Here is a 15,491-nt window from a genome sequence, read left to right on the forward strand (position 1 = left end):
TTGTTCTTAGCAGCAGCAAACTCTTTAAGGTTGCACATACTCATGGTAACAGTGGTCTAGGAATATGAGTTGTTGAACCAGATGGCTTCATTTACAGTATTTCCTCACAGTTCTGGAGACCTTAGAAAGAAATCATTTGTACCATGACTTGATCCTAAAAGAGTGTCCAGGAATTCTAAATTCAGAGATAGAATTTGGAAACAAAAAAGGACGGTCAACTCCCCCTAAACCTTACTGCCACACAATTGCATTTTCACAGACCTGCATTTTGCATTTTATTCTACCCAGGAGAGCATATAAAACACCAACAGACTCCTTCCCTGTCTGAAGAAGGGTGTTTGTGCCCAAAAGCTTTCAAAGAACAATTGTTCCAAGTATTTAGTTGGCATAGAAAAAGATATCACATTTACCCAAAGAACCTCCAAGATGATTACTTTTTCAAAAAGGACTCTTAACTAATTGATCTGTAACAGTCATTAAAGCAGCAAGGAGAACATTATTCTTGAGCTCACCTCAGCTTGCCACAAATGGATTTTAATGAATAAAAAATTACCATATTTACTTGAATATAAGATGAGCTGATTATAAGTTAACCCCCCCTTCCCCCAAATCATTAGATTCTATATACGGAAAAATTAGAAATTTGCTATTATTTCCCAGGTATAAGATCTAATTATTAGAAGTTTGCCTTGAATTTGTCTCCTTCCTACTGCTACAGAAGGAAAAATAAATTTGGGAGGTCAGGCAGCCCCCTTGTCCTCTGTTTCCCATCCAAGTGCTTTCGCCTGCAACCTCTTCCAGCCCCTGCCTCCCTTACTGTTTGACTCAGCTTTCCCTAACCACATGGAAGTGCGGTGCAAATTTGAAAATACTGACCTTCAAATTAAACACTGCTGTAGTAATTTGCATATAGTATCCACTGAGTTCATTCATTCAGAATTACTGCATGTTACCTTTTTTGAAACTACTGCAAGTTTTAGCACAGCTGCTCTACTAACACACCTTTAAGCAGAACTTTGGTACCTACTCATATGTAGTACAAACTATGCATGATATTCAAAGCCAAAAGGTTCATGATTTACCATATAGTTCATTGGGCTGGGGTCCACCAGAGTCAGCAGCATTTCAAGCCACAGCTCAGCACTGCTCAGTATGTGTATGTACTCCAGATACCCTGCCCCAAAGGATCCACGTGCTAATTAGCCCCCACTCATGACTGGAACCAGGTATTCTCATTATAAGTCTTGATATGCTGCAAAAATGTATATGAAGATGAGGCACAGGGCAACCTGGTCCTGCTTCAACTCATGGAGGTCAGGGTCCCATTAATCATATACAATCATATATAACAGGCTGACAGGATTCTTGGTGAGCTGTTTGAGTCCCTATTTGGTGATGTTTGCCAGACCTTTAAGGCTGGTGAAGAAAGAGGAATCACTGAAAATGGGAAAGAAAGGCACAGTTGAGTTGTGAAATTGAAGAGGAAGTTGAAATGTATTAAATGTAGTGGCTCCCCATGACTTGAAAAAAGCTAGTGCTGAGGGGGACTGAGCTTAATGGGCACTACCATATATCGTTTCCAGATAGGTACTACTAATTTATCCTTGTGGTATCTTACAATCAGCATTGAAACCCTAATCCATTCCTTAAAGGCACAGAAAGGGATTGATAGAGCATCAGGGTGTAAGGAGTTGAGGAGGGAGACCCGGAAGTCAAAACAATGGCTGTGGGTGAGTAAGCATGAAGGGAAAAATGCTGAAGGGCAGAAATGAAGATCGGGAGAAAGATGGAGAGTGGAGGAAGGTGGAGAAGAAAGGAAGAAAAAAGTTGACAATGGTGGAGGCAACAATGGAAGTGACCATGCAAAAGGAAGAAAAGAGTGGAGAAGAGTGGGAGACAGAGCAGGAGCAACAAGAGAAGGTATGTTGGGCAAGAAGCAGAAGGCAGGAGCACAATGGCAGGCTGGCCCACAGGAGTGCCACAGCAAGAAAACATGGAAGAGGCACTAACAGAAGCTAGAGAGGAGCAGAGGCAGCGTATAAAGGCATGCGTTTAAGTGAATAAAGTCAATATTCAGCAAGAAGCTGATCTTTAGAAAATGAAAATTCTATTTTGAACAAACCTCCTCCAACAACCTCAATGTTGCACAGGAAGAACTTACACCGGGCTGGGGTGGTGTGGGAGGCACAGGAAAAGGTATGGTGTAGGCTTTTGCAGATTTACTCAAATACTGGCTACCAAGATATAGGCCTGCACTCACTGCTGTGAAATAGATTATGCGGTCACATGATAGGCCTCGGGACTGTTCTAGTGGGTCACTGAAGAAAGGAGGTAATGAAGGAAAATCTTCTGATACTGACAAGCCTTTGTTCTATGCCATGAAACATATGTAAAATTAACTATTTTTATAACTGATATCTTCATAGCTCTCCTTAAGTCAACAGAATGAAGATTTTTATCTATGTCATTACTAGGATTAGGACAAAAAGAAGATATTGTTAGCTCCTGAATTAGACATAAATCTGAATAATCTTTTAGGAGAAATTCCAGCTGCTTTTATCAGCAGGAAATAAGAACACTCCAAAAATGGAATAAAAGCCAGCAAGAAATTAGGCATGCAAAACCATACTGATATTACAAATGGAATAGAAGTTTATTATAATAGACTTAATAACAGAGTGAGGCCAGATTACTCCCAGTTTGTGCCATGCTCTGACAAAAGCAAAGTCCCTCCCCACTTTTGAAAGAGCAGAGTCTTGGCAACAGAAATTCTTGGGAAGGGCCAGTAACCAAAATGCTACAAAATGGCTCAGGAGCACCTGAAATGCGATTGGTGGTGACCAGTACAAGAGGACATAGCTGGGGAAAAGCCTGATGTGTTAATTCATCAAATCCTGATTCAGCTTCTCATGATAAGGATCCATTCACAGCCTCTCCATCCACAGGGGAGACTCAAGTTGCTCTGCTCCATTTAGGATTACAATAGAAACATGAATCCTTTCTCTAGCATCCAGTAGGTTCCATTAATTATGAACTAGCTAGCATGCCCCTCCCAAAGCAGATCTGCTACTCTAGCACCTTCCCTACCCTTTACTTAGATACAAAATTTCACTGTAACACCCACCTTCTATTCTGCTTAATTCATATAAATTTACACAGCTTCTAGTTGTTGCAATCCTATTCCATCAAGGTATTGATATTTCTTAGGTATCCCCATTTTGGCCTGAAAAAATCTCTAGGATTTATTTTAGATTATGCTCATTAGTGATCCAGTACAGTCACCCAGGCATCTAACTCTAATTATACCATGTTGTGATCCAGTTCTGTTGGAGAAAGTGCCAACATTCTGCATATGTCTCTGCATTCTTAGCTGAGGAAAAACCAACATGCAGTGGCACCTGTTCAGTGCCCAGCAGATTAGTGGTTAAGGCACTTTTCTAGGAAATTGGAAACCTCAGTTCTTGGCCACCTCTGCTGCAGTGGGGTATATCCAATGCTCCCTGCTCCATTGAAGACAGAAAACAAATAAGCAGATGAACATGGTCCCATGGCCCTGTGAGGTGGGCACTGCCACGGGAGCAGGAGGGAGTCTTTCGTGGAGTTGTGGCTCCTGCTTCTATTCTATTTTATTCAAATGCTGAATGAATCATTTAGACCAGTGGTGCTCAATCTATGTATATTGTGGCTCCTGAAATGACTGGATTCACCTGTGGCATGGGGGATCAGTGAGTGGCAAGTATCTTAGCCTAGCATGTCCAGTTCCCTGTTCTGCCTATATTATTGATCTTGACAGCTACCCCCCGCCACCCTGCTGGAAAGAAGGGGTGACCTGGTCACCAGTACACAGCCTGTCACTGCTTGAAAAGACTGTACTCCACTGACTTCGTAACAGAGTAAACTGGAGTAATGTCACTGTAAATAATGGCATATTCTGGATCACAATGTGGAAACAGTAGGCAGGATATGGTCCAATGGAGTTGCATCCATGCAAATAAGAAGGGATTCTGGCCCTTAACACAAGGTGATCCGGAAATAAATCTTGCACAAGAATGATTACTACCCCACCTTTGTAAGATTGATTAATGACTATGCTTGGCCTTCACTCCCCACTCATAGAACCCACATGCCCCTCCGTCCCTGGCAGAGGTGGATGCCAGCTTCCAGGGCTATAGGGCCAGGGACCCAGGTCTGTAACTCCCTGCCCCACGCAGCAGTGTCCAAGCCCCAACTGCTGCCCATGGGAGGTGGTGGCTGCTGCGGCAGAACAGAGCACAAAGCCTGGCTACCCTTCCCCCATGGGTGGCATGGGTGGAACACAGCCTGTTGATGGGGGAGGGAGGGGGTGTGTGGACTGCCTACTGTGGACTAGGGGCTCCCCACCCTGCTGCCCTCCTCTGGAGCCTCCATGGCCTGGCAGGCAGGACCTGGCATGGCTGGGCAGAGTGGGGCAGGGAAGCTTGTGCTGCCACCACAAGCCAAGCGCTGCCATGGCAAGATGCCCCCTGCCCGCCCAGAAGAAGCAGGGGGGGTGGCATGGAGCTGTGCATCCTGATACTGCTGGGTGGGCAGAGGGTGCCTCACCATGGTGGCATTTGACTCATGGTGGCAGTGGCACAACCCTCCATGTCCCATTCTGCTCTGCAGTGCCAGATCCTGCCTGCCAGACCATGGAGGCCCCAGGGGAGGGCAGCAGGGCAGGGGGCCCAAAACCAGAATGGGCAGCCTGCCCCTGCTCCCACCCCAGGCACAAATCTGGAGGGCATAAGCCCCCCATGCCCTCCCTGGGAGTGTGCATAGTGGCAGGGAACCAGCTCCCCCCTGCCCTGGATGAACTGCCTATTGGCCCCATCCTACTTGCTGCCCAGGCTCTGTGGCCATACATTCTGGCCCTGGGCCCCAAGCATCGCCTAGGCTGGGCAGCAGCTCCGGCCTTGCCCAACTCCCTCCCTCCCTTACTATGGGCGCCTCAATGACCCCGACTTACCTGCGGGAGCTGCTCTCCAGGCTGCCTGGCAGTCATGTGCATGTGCACATATGCACATGGCACCCCCTGCCTGACTGCCTTCCTCTTGTTCCCCCCAGCCCCTAGGATGCTGGAACTCTGCCAGCCTGCAAGGGGAAACCCACTGTTTCCTGTGTTTTTCTCATTTAAAGGAAAAAAATCTGTGTTTTTTCTTTTAAAGGAGTAAATCCCTGTTACCACATTTTGCCATAGCAAATGGAAAACCTGGATCCCTGGTTTAGGGTAGTTTTAGTATTCTTTTTCCTATGGAAAGGTCAGAGATCAAAGTTATTATGGAAAAGAGACCCAAAGAGACCACAGTGAAACAATACAGATCATTTGATGTTAGATGATGAGATTAAAATAGAAATAATTGTAGTTAGATTCCTACATACGACCAAAGTAGTAGTGTTAAAAAAGCCAGAATGGCTACTTTACAGATCTACAGAAACTGATAGAGAAAAGAAGGTAAGACAGAAGAAGCTTCTGGAGCTGGAATTTGACTTACATGAAGAAAAAAGACACAATGGATTTAATGCATACCTTTCTGGAGATGGTAATAAAGTACAAATCAGTGATCTATGTAGTCAACCAACATGGGTTCATTAGAGGCAGGTCCTGTCAGACCAACCTGTTGGCCTTCTATGACCAGGTCTCAAAATTCTTAGACGCAGGCATAGCAGTGGACGTAGTCTTTCTGGACTTTAGGAAGGCCTTCAACACTGTCTCTCACCTCATTCTCATTAAAAAACTAGGGGACTGTGGTGCTGACACCTACACAGTCAATTGGGTCCCTAACTGGCCGGAGGGTCGCACCCAGAGAGTGGTGGTGGAGGGGTCTTATTCGACTTGGAAGGGTGTGGGCAGTGGGGTTCCACAGGGCTCGGTCCTCGGGGCCAGACTGTTCAACATCCTCATCAGCGACTTGGACGAGGGGGTAAAAAGCACCCTGTTCAAATTTGCAGACATCACTAAGTTGTGGGGGGAAGTGGGCATGCTAGAAGGAAGGAATAGGGTGCAATCAGACCCAGACAGGTTACAGGAGTGGGCAGATGAGAACAGGATGGGTTTCAACACTGACAAGTGCAAGGTACTGCACCTGAGGGGGAAGAACCAGCAGCAGACCTACAGTCTGGGGAACTCCCTTCTCGTTAGTGCAGAGGCAGAAAAGGATCTTGGGGTCATTATTGATGCCAAAATGAACGTGGGCCGACAGTGTGGGGACACGGTCAAGAAGGCCAACCACACTGTCATACACCAACAGATGCATCTCAAGCAGGTCCAAGGAGGTGATCCTCCCCCTCTATGCAACACTGGTCAAGCCACAGTTGGAGTACTGCATCCAGTTCTGGGCGCCGCACTTCAGGAGGGATGTGGACAACATGGACAGGGTCCAGAGAAGGGCCACCCACACGATCAGGGGGCAGCAGGGCAGGCCCTAAGAGGAGAGTCTAAGGGACCTGAATCTGTTCAGCCTCCACAAGAGAAGGCTGAGGGGGGATCTAGTGACCGTTTACAAACTTGTCAGAGGGGACCATCAGGCAATGGGAGAGTCCCTGTTCCCCCTGAACACTGCCAGGAGTGAGTAGAAATAAGGGTCACAAGCTGGCAGGGGGTAGATTCTGACTAGATATCAGGAGGCGCTACTTCACTGTCAGGGCAGCTAGGATCTGGAACCAACTTTTAAGAGAAGTGGTGCTGGCTCCTAACCTGGGGGTCTTTAAGAGGAGGCTAGATGAACACCTTGCCGGGGTTGTTTGACCCCAGTACTCTTTCCTGCCATGGCAGGAGATTGGACTTGATGATCTACTCAAGTCCCTTCCGACCCTACAAACTATGAAACTATGTAGTGCAAGATAATGAGGAAAAAAGTCTGTTTTGCAGGCCATGTCACGTGAAGAACAGAACCCCAAAACATACATTTTATTATCAAAAGCAGGGCAGATAGCAATAAGATGCAGTAAGATAATTAATAATAATGCATATTTCAGAGAGGCTAGCTGGAATCAATTTATAGAGCCATAAGCCAACATAATTCTTCAATACCAGACACTAAGAGAAATGGAAAACTTAAAGCCTGCACAGGAAAAACAATGAAGGTGTATTTTGGGAGAACTGACTGGAGGGAAAAATGGGACATATGCAAGAGGATCTGAGTTTTAGACTGATGCTCATCACTACAGTATGTGATCTGATTCTAGAGGTGTACAAAAAGCTACAGAAAGATACTGGTTTTGAGAAGCCAAACTAGCAAAGGGAGACAGACATGTCAGTACTCAGCTGATGGCAGGAAATCAATGGAGACTGAAGTAAAAAGCCAAACCAGATCACTGACGGGTAGAATTTGGCTTTCAAAAGACTAGTGGAGAGTATATTATCTGCTAGATCTAGTACAGCATAGCCATAAGAAAAATGCATTTAAATGAAGCAGAATTACATATCACCATCTGCTGGCTAAGAAATACAAACCAAAGAGGTCCAGACTGAGGTCAACACAATAATGCATAAAACCCGTAGCTTATTTCCTTGTCAAAATGCCTACTACGAGTATTTCTGAAACACTTAATTCAGGAATAATGGCACCTTCAAAACACTTACAGCAAGCTTGTTTGAATACCTTTTGAAAAATTTGCTTTGCCTAAAAAGATGCACATTTTAAAACTATACATCATGCCACATCAGTACCTTGTCTGAATGCACAAAAATACTTCAAATAAACTTAAAAAAACCTCGCTATGTGAAATTCTGGGGGAGGAAGGGTAAGGTGCGGGGGAACCAAATTTATTATAAAAATTACATAAAAAATAAAGTTCTTGAAGGGGGAAAAAAGCTAAAAACACTGGAAAGTAAAAATAGCATTTGGTTTCTTGAATGATATGCAAACAACATTTGAAATGCTTACACATTAGGTCTTAAAACCACACACTTAGGAAATGCAAACATACAGTATGGGTTCTGAAATGAACAACATACTGAAGTCTGGTGTCAATTTAAATGCATTGAACACCAGAAAAATGCCCCCAACAAAGGCTTCAAACTTGTACAGCACATTTCCACTCAACCCAACTAGATTGCCTGTCACATCTGACATGGCTCGTCAAAAGTTATCCTTCACTGCTCATGGGCAACATGGAGGGTCAAAAGACCAAATACAATGGTCCAACCCATCCCAATTTTTTTCCTTCAGAGCAGCAGATATTGAACTCTAAAATGACAAGACAGAGCAGGTTGAAACAGCTGCCAAAGAAACAGAAGCTGTCCAAAGCTGCTGATCTGAAGGAGAAAAACTAGCCTATCTGTGCATGTCATGGCTGGGGATCACATACTGACAGTCTAACACAAAAGGAAGTAAAAAGCCCAGAAATTTGAAAGGTCCTTCGTAAAACATTTTCACTGTAAAAAGCATATGCACCGTGTAATTTAAAACATACAAGTAACAAAGGGCAAAAAAACAAAACAAAAACAGAAAAACTCAGTTCTACTCTATAATCTAACTTTCTACTAAGGAGGTTTTTCAATCTTTAAAAAAATCTTAAATTTTTAAGGTGTAACTTTTGTTTAAAACCCCCCCAGCTATGGACGACATAAAACCACAGCAGTAATGAATTAAAGCTTTTAACATACTTTTCTAATTAACTTATCATCCTTTACAAATGTTTTTGTCCAAAAATTTACCTTACCAATTCAAAAGAGGGAAGATATACAATGATAAATGCTGACCATGAAATTAGTTAAAATAGGTAGCAAGTATTATATTAGTTAAAAACTTGCTAAATATAATTCCAGTAAGTCTATTAAATAGACTACTATTTTCTTGATTTTTTTGGTATAATATCTGTATTTATCTTAGCAAAGTTGATTTGCATTCATGAATATGCACTTAGTTGAGGCTTTTAAATAGGCCCACCTTTTTTTTTTTTTTAAAGCACCTCTTTCAGTAGCTTAACATTGTTTTCCCAAAACTCTGTATTGTGCTGACAAGATTGAGTTCCATCTCCGTTAAAAAAAAAATTCTATGCTGTAAATTATCGGAAGTCATTTTTCCTAAGGGTGAGGGTGTAACATGTATCTATAGGAAAACCTTTTAAATACCTAGGAAAGAAATGGAAAGGGAAAACTATGCAAAGAGCTTTCATTTGATTCTTGGTCGGGAAAAAGAAATCTAGTGACTATAGTTAATTCATGACTAGATATTATAGCTATTTCAAAATAATGCTTTTGCTTAAAGTTTTCAGAGGCAGACTGTGTCCACAATCTGGGTCTCTGATTGTATGGTATGGTATACTATTGAATGGTACAATCCATTATTCTACCTGGGTGGGGTTGCAGATGTGTAAAGCCTACATAGGGCAGGTGGGACAACATATGCGACATGGGCTAGGGACAGAAGTTACACAAACTTGCTTAAGTCATCAGAAACTGGTTTAAACCTGTAACAGAACAGAAGTTCAGTGCACATAAATCAGACTTTCAAAATAGCTGAAACTGGTTTAAGATAAACCTGGCTGAATGTAATATCAGACTTAACTGATTTGGGTCAAACTGGTTTATGAAACTTCTGTCCCAGATCCCTTCCTGGTTCAAGTTAAATCAGAGTTCCCCAGCATTCCAGCATGTTTGCCAGCCCTGGGCTGTGCTGTGCTGTTTGCTTCAGCAGAGAAGGGTTGCGGGGGGAGGGACTGCCCCCCGACCCCCAGCAAACCCCACCTGGGGTCTGAGGCCAGGGTGAGGGAGGTTAAACCCCACTTCCCATGAGTACAGAACTGCCCTGCCCTGCTCAACTTACTGTTGGCTGTAACTGTGAACTACAAATCCCAGAGGGACCTGGCAGCAGGAAGAGAAAGTGATGAGCAACCCTCCAGTGTACTGCTGTTGTGATTCTGGACTGCAAATCAGAGACCTCATGGGCAGCAAGAAGAGGAAGGAAAAAAACAGCCCATGCCTTCTCCCAGCTTCTGGCCACAGGCACTGCAGGTGTGTGGCTGCAAAAAGTAAATGTCTGTTCACTTCTTAATCTCTGCAGTTTAGAATAATCTAGTGAGACTGAACTGATTCAGCCTCAGGCTTTTTGACTATCAGTACTTAGCCATAAACCAGTGATCAGAAACTGGTTCAAATCTGTAACACAACAGAAGTTCAGTACACAATTTGCTTTCAAAATGGCTGAAACCGGTTTAAGATAAGCCTGGATGGATACAGTATTACACTTAATTGATTTTGGTTGAATCAGTTTATTGAACTGCTGTCCCAGATCCAGGGCCATCCCGGGGGCGGGGAAATCAGGGCAACCGTCCTGGGTCCCACAGACCTGGGTGAAGCAGCCGTAACATCTCCATGCTGCTGCCAGCTTCACACCCGGCTGCTAGGCCCCCTCCCCCGAGTCTGCCACTGGCTTCCTCATGTCTGGGGGCAGGGCCCCGCACCCTGCTCGGGCCGCCTCTGCTCAGATTCCCTCTGGATTCAAGTTAACTCATGGTTTCCCAACATCCCAAGATGCAAAACACTTTCCCCACAAACCCTTCCTTGTAGAATCTGTGAGCTAGCCTTGGCCCAAGCCATCTACTCCAGCCAAGCAGGGAAGTGTACTGTAGCACCTCCTGGCTTTTGGCCTGGGCCACTGCAGACATGTGGCTGTAATTCCAGAATAAAAAATGAATATCTGTTCACTTGCCTATCAATTCAATCTACACATTGTAGACTAACTTGCAGAGATTGAATTGATTCAGATTTGGGCTTTTTGACTCTGTACATAGCCCTGGAGTCAGATGCTTTAATAGTACTGGGATTTGGGACAGGCTGGAAACTACTATGCTCCCTTATCTTTTTTTTGGAAGGAAAAAGGCACAAGAAACAGCAGCAAAGCATCTATCTGCAGGTTTTGGAGGGAGATCATTGCCTTATTTTTCCATCACCCAGCAGCATATGACCCTGGAGACACACCCTAGCACATAGTTTAGTACTGATAAAGCTATCTATTATACAGCATGGACTTTGGTCTTTTTCAGGTTGGTTACTCTGTACATTTTAGAGAGTGATAATAATAGCAATCATAATATTGTATGTGTTTACATATATAAATATTAACTGTTGAACTCGAGATTAAATTTGAAATGTGAGTATTTGTTTTCCATCCTATTGGGATGACCAGGGAGCACATTTTATGTCATACATCTGTAGGAATCTTTTCCTAGCTTTTATGTGCACGTAAATAATGGAGTTAAACATATATATTTTAAAGATTAGATCCTGGTAAATAAAAAAGTATTTCCAAAAATAAATAAGAAAGGTGAAATATTTTTGTATCTTACTCATTTTAATCACCGAGATTATGGTTTTTATCCTTTTTTACCTTAAACATAATAATATACTTCAATGAATGAAAAAATCTAAGTTAATATTTAGCTAAGTACTTCAAGAAGAAAGCCTGAATTCATACTAATGGTATTATATAATCTATTTGTACCACATTTGCTCTTTTGCTAAATATATACATTTGGCTCTTTTTTGCCAATGATATATATTTACATTTGGCAAAATACAAGAGCAAATGTGGTCCAAATAGACTGGAAGATGCTATATATGCAGGTTACACACACATCCTGATTTTGCCCATTAGTCTAAAACGGGTTGGCAACCTGCTGCCCGTGGGCCACATTCGTCTTGTGGAACATTTTGATCCATCCGGGAGACCTGGGGCTTCAGTGGCATTTGGCTGCAAGGGCACCTGTAAGCATTTATTCTGCTGAGGGGATAAGCAGTAGCAGTAGGGTCCTAGTACCTGCCAGTCCCTCTCCAGTCTCGGGAGGGTCCTTCTGGGCTGCAGCTGGAAAAGATTACTTACCACTACTATAAATCCAAGTTTTTTTTCCTGAAGTACTTAAGTTTCTGCTCCAATTTTGAAATTAGCTATGATGATATAAATTACTGGAGTTCTTTTAAAACTATAGCTAGAACTACAAAAATACCACAGCAAACCAAAGTAAACTTTCCACATTCTGTGTCTGGAAATATATATATATATATGGCAAAAGGGCAGATGTGGTCCAAATAGACTGGAAGTAGTTATATACGTGTATACACAGGTATACACACACATCCTGATTTTTCCTATCTATCTATCTATCTATCTATCTATCTATCTATCTATCTATCTATCTATCTATCTATCTATCTATCTATCTATCTATCTATCTATCTATCTATCTATCTCTTGAGATATAGATATATTTGTAGTAAACCATAAAGCTCAATTGGATTCTCAACAACATGCATACATGCAATCATTATCTTCCTTCACAGGAGGTAGGAAAAATAAACAAACTCAGCTTGTCTTCTAGCACTGTCTGTTCTCCTATAAATAATACCAAATGATCTTTGTAAATGTGTATTTATGTATTTATAGAATTTAATACCATGTATTTAATTTGACTTGTAAACACAATATTCATCAAGAAATATAACTTATAACTCTCTGGTAACTCTAGACATTACAGAAGACCTTAATTCTCAGTTTAAAAAAAATCTAATCTCCTGGAATCTATTCTTTTATTTGCCTTTTAAAATTGTTTCTCACCCAAGTCCCCCCCTTGAACCTTTTCCTTGCCCTCTCTTTGGGTTATGGAATGATTATCTGGCAGTTCTAAGTTCCTGACTGCTCATTGATGATAGTTTTGACTGAAAAACCTGACCCTCTAGCTTTGTTTCATTTCAGCATGCTGACACTCTCATTGTATTCATGAGCTGCAATTTAATTCAAGTGCACTTAAGTTCTAGCAAACACATAGCGGCCAAGAACACTATGTTGTGTATTAGGCTCCATTTGAGGAAGAAGAGATGGGTAAATATCACTGCTGCAGCAAGCATGAGAGGATAACCTGCCCACACATACGCCATCCCAATTAGCTAAGGGAAAACAAGCTTCTAACCCCCTGAAGATTTGAAGGAAGTCTTCCTTATACTCCTTATGATCCAACTTGGTCTGAATCCTCTGTACAGTGTTGCAGGGAGAACACTATTTATATAGCTAAAAATATGATCATTTAAAGAAAATGAAACATATTGAATGCTCTAACTGAACACATAAGTTATACAGCAGGATTTTTTGTAACTATGAACAGTACACGTTCAGCTGATTTCTCTCTTCATTTTCAAGGGTACAAGGTTCTAGGTAGCAATGAAAAACGTAAAGGGGGAACTACCATTTAGAACACATGAAAAGGGAACTAAGTAATTTTGCTTAAATTGGTGGTGGTGGTATTGAAAAGACCACTACAAGGCAGTATATAGTGGCACCACAGACCACTGCATTTATTTATTTATTTATTTATTTATTTTTACAGTTTTGCAATTGCAGCCTTGAACTTGAAAAGAGCCTAAAACTAAATGCAAATTGAGGAAAAATAGTAACAGCACACACTGCACGTGTCATTCAAACACATGGGGTGGAACCAAGCTCATGGATATTGTAAAAGGTTTTTTTCTTTATTATTATTATTGCTACTGTCAAATGAGTCCATCAATGAAAGTAATCACAATTCACGTACAAGACTCTACACTTTTCAAATTAAGGAATTTTCATTTTAAAGTAAACATGCATTCATTTAACCAAAGGATAGCATCACTGACTTGTCTTAGCTTACTGCAGATCTCTGAAATATAGTCTTTACTGTTTTCTAAAAAACACTAGAAAGCAGTCAAGATAATAAAGTGATTGAACTCAAAGTCTCAAACAAGGGGAAAGAACAAGAAGTAGACAAAAAATTAAAAGAATGAGGCACATTTAATAGAAACATTAAATTGGAGATAACTTAATTATATGCAGAGATTATGCCTTATTTTAATACAAATACAGCTTTTAACAAAAGATAAAATGCTGTGCCTCCACACTCCACAGCATTTCAATTCAAATGATCCCCATAATTTCAAAATTTGCTTTATTTTAGAAGTAACAGTATTTATATATTTTACAATGCATGAGATTAGAAAATCTAGAAAGTAATAGGAAGCGTGCATAATATACATAACTCTTTAATACTATTAGTATTCCCCTCCCTTTACAATATAACTTTGTGACTAACTTCAACAGACCACCTCTGCGTATAGACTATTTCCACATTCTGCTCCAGGCTAAACATTCTTCTGTGTATACACTAGTAAATTCAACAGCCTCTTTAACATCTGAGAACGAATTACTGACAAGTCATTTTTTGCTCCATATTGCAAGTCAATGTGGCAACCCTGTTTTTTTTCTATTATAAACATGTACTGTACCTCAGCTCAGAGTCATTTGGATGCTGATACAAGATTCATAATGGCTGTCAGAATCTGCAATTTTTCCTTTTGTTTTATGAGGTCAGGCAATATTACCTGCACTGATATATTCCATTTTCCCAGCTGAAAACCTTCTCATTTGAGCACGACAGGTTGAGGGAGTCATGATTTTGCAACCTAGCATGTGAAACACAGTATGAGGGGGCAGGTGGCTAACCCCACATTCTCCTTTTGCTCTTGTCCACTGGCAACAGTAAATTAAACTGTCAAAAATGGAATTGTCCTGTCATCAACAAAGCTATAGCTTCGCAAGTATTGCAACATCAGATATATTTCTAATTCTGCATTTCCCTGCACCTGTAATTTCATCAGAAACTCGCACTGGACCATGGTGAGAAGCTGTCCAAGGGACACTGGCATTGTGAATTCCTTTGGAGGTTTGACATGGCATTTCAAAGACAGAAATTAATGAACAATACCAGCAATTTGTTATATATAAAAAAAGTGTTCAGTACGAGGTCCTGACCCTCAGCACAGCTTTGAACCCCACTAAAAGGGTAGAAATGCTAACGTGGATATGACACAGGATACAAAACAGGAACACCGGGTAACACTAAAAAAGAAATGGTGTACAAGTAGCTGCCATGAAAGCTAAAACCATATAAACTATTTGACATCTATTAATTTACAGATTAAACAGGCATTATTTTGTAAAGATTACTTCTTTTCCTTTTAACTATTTAAAAAATATGGAGATGAAAATGTTTTATATATTCTATTCCAAAACACATGAATCAATTAAGTTTAGTATGACCAGCAACTATTTGAAAGTAAAGCAAGGCCATTTTATTTTAAAACTGAACTATCCAAATAACTATTATTATTATTTATTAAGCATACCATTCTCTGAAGGTCATTAAAAAAACAACACAAGACACTAATTACAGTCTCCATTCTCAGGGTTTAAATATAATTTCAATTTTCACTTGAAGATGATTTTCTATAATACCGTTTTAACCTATCAGACTTGCATACACTGTATGCAAATAAATAACTCACTTCTCACATGTTGTGTACTAGTCAAAATAATCCAGAAGACACATCTGTAGCAAATTATTAAACTAATTTCCTAATTTTCTTAGTATATTACCCCAAAAGATACCCATCTAAAATGCTATACAAATTATAGGTGTTAAAATAGCTAGGAGGAAAAATTCTC

The 15,491-nt window shown here is 41.2% G+C and overlaps 1 protein-coding gene across 14 annotated transcripts in view; it reads right to left on the reverse strand.

The window, feature by feature from the left end:
- The window catches only part of MGMT (O-6-methylguanine-DNA methyltransferase), a 361,778-nt gene that overhangs the window by 176,162 nt on the left and 170,125 nt on the right, over nt 1-15,491 (reverse strand). The window lies entirely within an intron of this gene.

The sequence above is a fragment of the Alligator mississippiensis genome, chromosome 6 (assembly GCF_030867095.1).
Source record: "Alligator mississippiensis isolate rAllMis1 chromosome 6, rAllMis1, whole genome shotgun sequence".
Taxonomy (NCBI): Eukaryota; Metazoa; Chordata; order Crocodylia; family Alligatoridae; genus Alligator; species Alligator mississippiensis.